Raw genomic sequence first — 5,000 nt, forward strand, 5'->3', positions numbered from 1 at the left:
GTGGGGGGTGTTTGGGTGGGGGGGGGAGGGGGGTGGGTGGGGGGTGGGGGGGGGGGGGGGGTGTGGGGAGGGGGTGTTGGGGTTGGATTTAGGGGGGGGGTGTAGGGGGGGGGGGGGGGGGGGGGTGTTGGGGGGGGGTTGGGTGGGGGGGGTTTGGGGGGGGGGTTGGGGGGGGGTTTGGGGGGGGGGGGGGGGGGGGGGTGGGGGGGGGTTGGGGGGGGGTTGGGGGGGGGGTTGGGGGGTGTTGGGGGGGTGGGTTGGGGGTTGGGGGGGGGGTGTTGGGGTTGGGGGGGGGGGTTGGGGGGGGGGTTTGGGGGGTTGGTTTTGGGGGGGTTTTGGATGGGGGGTTTGGGTGTTTTGGGTTTTGGGTTTTTTAGGATTAGGGTTTTTTTGGGGTTTTTTGGGGTGTTTGGGGGTTTTTTTGGGTTTGGGGGGGTTTTGGTGGGGGGTTTTTTGGGGGGGGGGGGTTGGGGGGGGGGTGTTGGGGGGGGGGGGGGGGGGGTTTGGGGGGTTGGGGGGTTGGGGGTTAGGATATTAGGGTGTAGGATGTAGGGTGTTGGGGTGTTGGGTGTTAGGATATTAGGGTGTAGGATGTAGGGTGTTGGGGTGTTGGGTGTTAGGATATTAGGGTGTAGGATGTAGGGTGTTGGGGTGTTGGGGTGTTGGGTGTTAGGATATTAGGGTGTAGGATGTAGGGTGTTGGGGTGTTGGGTGTTAGGATATTAGGGTGTAGGATGTAGGGTGTTGGGGTGTTGGGTGTTAGGATATTAGGGTGTAGGATGTAGGGTGTTGGGTGTTAGGATATTAGGGTGTAGGATGTAGGGTGTTGGGTGTTAGGATATTAGGGTGTAGGATGTAGGGTGTTGGGTGTTAGGATATTAGGGTGTAGGATGTAGGGTGTTGGGGTGTTGGGTGTTAGGATATTAGGGTGTAGGATGTAGGGTGTTGGGGTGTTGGGGTGTTGGGTGTTAGGATATTAGGGTGTAGGATGTAGGGTGTTGGGGTGTTGGGGTGTTGGGGTGTTGGGGTGTTGGGGTGATGGGGTGTTGGGGTGTGGGGGTGTTGGGGTGTTGGGGGGTGGGGGTGTTGGGGTGTTGGGGTGTTGGGTGTTAGGATATTAGGGTGTAGGATGTAGGGTGTTGGGGTGTTGGGGTGTTGGGGTGTTAGGGTGGTAGGGTGGTAGGGTGTAGGGTGTGGGGGTGTTAGGGTGTAGGGTATGGGGGTGTTGGGGTGTTAGGATATTAGGGTGTAGGATGTAGGGTGTTGGGGTGTTGGGGTGTTGGGGTGTTAGGGTGGTAGGGTGGTAGGGTGGTAGGGTGGTAGGGTGGTAGGGTGGTAGGGTGGTAGGGTGGTAGGGTGGTAGGGTGGTAGGGTGGTAGGGTGGTAGGGTGGTAGGGTGGTAGGGGGGTAGGGTGGTAGGGTGGTAGGGTGGTAGGGTGGTAGGGTGGTAGGGTGGTAGGGTGGTAGGGTGGTAGGGTGGTAGGGTGGTAGGGTGGTAGGGTGGTAGGGTGGTAGGGTGTAGGGTGTGGGGGTGTTAGGGTGTAGGAATTAATGAGGACATATAATAATCAATGGACGTAGAGTCAGCCCTCCCTCCCGCCCCACCCCCACCCTTTTCCAGCAGATTCAAATGTCAAAAGGGCAGGATATTTGATGCCACCTCCGCATGCCAGTCAGCCCTGCCGATCTTCCGGGAGATACTCGCAACGGCAAGCGCATTAACCACATCTAAAACCCACACGTTACTCTCTATTTTTTCTCCCGATATCATTATATACACGCCATCTTGTATTTTTTTTTTCTTTCCTTTTTTTAACCCACACTACTTCACATTTTATTTTCTAGATTGCAAGTTTACGCTTCATCGATTCATATTTACATTTTGCTACTCATGTAGTTTTCTCTTCGTCGCCCGCCCTGCCTTCCCCCCCCGCTTCCCCCCCCCCCTCCCCCCCTTCCCTCCCCATCCTTCCCTCACGGATTACCTTTTCCACAGTTTTGGGACTGTATTTAGATAAATGATAACGTAAACACTTGATTTAGAACTGCCGAGCATCCTGGAAGTGTAGCGGGGAGAACGCTCAAATATTGGACGATGAAACATTCTAGCTCGGCAGAATGGCGCTAAAGTTAACCGAGTTTAGACAGCCAGTGCAAAGTAAATCCAAGTTTTAAACTGAAAATCTTTTAATTACTCTAAAGAAAGTCTTGGGTGTTATAACCTCACATAACATATTTATTTTGGCGCAATTGGGAAGACAGCCCGAGAGAGTGCTTTTTCTGTGAAATGTATATACAATTATAAAATGTAGAAAAAATACACTAGTCGGGGAAAGAAATGAAATTGAAAAGGATGAAATGAGTTGGAAAATGCTAGCGTATGCATACATCCACCCATGCATACATGGACGCGCGCGTGCAAACACACACACACGCACACACACACACACACAAACACGCTTGTGTGTGTGTGTGTGTGTGTGTGTGTGTGTGTGTGTGTGTGTGTGTGTGTGTGTGTGTGTGTGTGTGTGTGTGTGTGTGCGTGTACTTCATCAATCCTTGCAAAGTAACCCTATCCCCCCCCCCCCCCAATCCTTCAAGACGATACCCCAAGACTCCCGGGAACTCCTGCGGGTCGAGGCGGAGAAGTTCGCACTTGCGGCCGGAGACTCTGTAAATGGGGGAGGGAGAGGAAAGAGGGCGAGGAAGATTACATTGAATAATAAATGAGGGAGGGAGGGAGGGAGGGAGGGAGGGAGGGAGGGAGGGAGGGAGGGAGGGAGGGAGGGAGGGAGGGAGGGAGAGCGAAAGAGAGAGAGAGAGAGAGAGAGAGAGAGCGAGAGAGAGAGAGAGAGAGAGAGAGAGAGAGAGAGAGAGAGAGAGAGAGAGAGAGAGAGAGAGAGAGAGAGAGAGAGAGAGAGAGAGAGAGAGAGAAGAGAAAGAGAAAGAGGGAAACGGGTAATTATGGGCTGATTCCCTAAATAATACACTGGTTATCTCTATCTTTCAGTCTCCCTCTTTTCTCTTCCAAACTTGCTCTACGATCCAAGAAAAAACATCGTTAGAAGAAATCCCATTTAAAAAAAAGGCTAAATGTAAGGGAGATGATGATGATGATATTTCTTTAATAAAACAAATAATAAACAAATGACAATGATAATGATGATGACGATGATTTTTTTTTAACTAAAACTAATAATAAACTAATGACAATGATAATAATAATGATAATGATAATGATAATAATTATGATGATGTCGATGATGATGACGATGAAGACGACGATGACGATGATGATGATAATGACCATCATCATCATAATACGAATACCAAAAAACAATAACACCAAACACCCGAAAATCCATACCACACAAAACCCAAAAGCCAAAGAATTGCCCAGCGATCCCTTCAACGGCTGAAATTCCGCTAAAAACTAAACCTTTCCCGCTAATATCCTCTCGCCCTTTATCCTAAAATCCGGCATCCTCGCGCCAAAGCCTCCCCGCGCGTAGGCCTACTCCGTTTAAAATCCCAGCACCAGCATCCGATTAGCCCGCACGTCAATAAGCAAGGCGAGGATGCTGTGACGAGCCGCATAACGCATCGCCTGTGGGTCTTTTTTTGGTCATTTGTTTTCTTTGTTTCATTGTTGGGATTTCTGTCTGTGTGGATTTTGTTTTTGTTTTTTTATATTGCCTTCATTTGTCCTGTGTCTTGTTTTGGTTCTGCGTTTTCGTCTTCCTGCCATTGTGTTTCAGATGGTATTTTCAGTCTCTTTCTTTTCTCTTGCATTGTGTGTCGATCCGTCTCGTTTTTAACCTTTGCTCTTCATATTCGTTCCTTCTCGCTGTTGATCTCCATCCTTTCCCCCTTTTCCCTCCTCCCCAGGCTACACCCCCCCCCCCCGCATCCCTTGAGTCCCTACAATCAACCCCTCCTTTCCACCCCCCACCCCGCCCCCACTACCCACCCGCCACACGCAGTCTCCGCCCATTCCGCCCTGGCACAGCTGTGGGGGCATCCCGCCCATGGGGCCACCCCGGGAGAGAGAGGGGGGGAGGGCGCCCGGACTCGAACTGGTCAAACAAAAACAGTGGGCCGCTTGCGTCAATAAATCCGCACATGAGGCTTTTTAAACCCAGCTTTATCACAGAGGTCAGGGAAGGGGCCCGATCCGGACCCCGGCACAATCAATAGAGAACAAATGCACACATGAATAAGATATAGCAGCCAGATATTATCTTGGAACTCGGGACTGCGGAGCGACGGGTGAGCGCGCCCGGCGCAGATGGCCGCCGTGCGCCTCGGCTGCGTCGCGCATGTGTTTAATCGCGCTCGCCGAGAAGAGATGGGGAGAGAGAGATACGTACAGGGATAATGGGGCTGAAGGATCTTGAAAAAAATACATGTATGCACGAACGCAAATGCAATTTCCATGCTTTCTTTCTTTGTCTCACTCACTCACTCACTCACTCACACTCTCTCTCTCTCTCTCTCTCTCTCTCTCTCTCTCTCTCTCTCTCTCTCTCTCTCTCTCTCTCTCTCTCTCTCTCTCTCTCTCTCTCTCTGTGTGTGTGTGTGTGTGTGTGTGTGTGTGTGTGTGTGTGTGTGTGTGTGTGTGTGTACGTCTAGTGTTTTAACCCCCTCACTCACACACATGCCCTCAAGTACATTCACGCACGCACACACACACACACCTACATACACAGCCACATACAAAAAATCGCACGTTACAAAACGCCAGAGAAAGGCTAAGCAGTTTAACCTAATTTCCGAATCACATCATCACGCTATGCAATCACGGCGACGGCAATATTAGGAGAATGCAATTAAACCTTCCATAAAACGACTTTGATGTAACTCCGGCAAAATCGTTCGAAATAGTGCAGGGCAGGAATGTCCTGTGGTTCCCTATCAACAGATATATGAAACCTTCCGTGCCTTTGAAGTACGTACGTCTCGGTGGCGGGGCACGTCTTGGGTCCTCCTCCTCCTCCTCC

At 51.2% G+C, this 5,000-nt stretch overlaps 1 protein-coding gene across 5 annotated transcripts in view; it reads right to left on the minus strand.

Annotated features, from left to right (window-relative positions):
- Nucleotides 1-5,000, minus strand: part of LOC125026380 (protein pangolin, isoforms A/H/I/S-like) — a 411,657-nt gene that overhangs the window by 32,194 nt on the left and 374,463 nt on the right. The gene's annotated exons all lie outside the window — the stretch shown is intronic.

The sequence above is a fragment of the Penaeus chinensis genome, chromosome 6 (assembly GCF_019202785.1).
Source record: "Penaeus chinensis breed Huanghai No. 1 chromosome 6, ASM1920278v2, whole genome shotgun sequence".
Classification (NCBI taxonomy): Eukaryota; Metazoa; Arthropoda; class Malacostraca; order Decapoda; family Penaeidae; genus Penaeus; species Penaeus chinensis.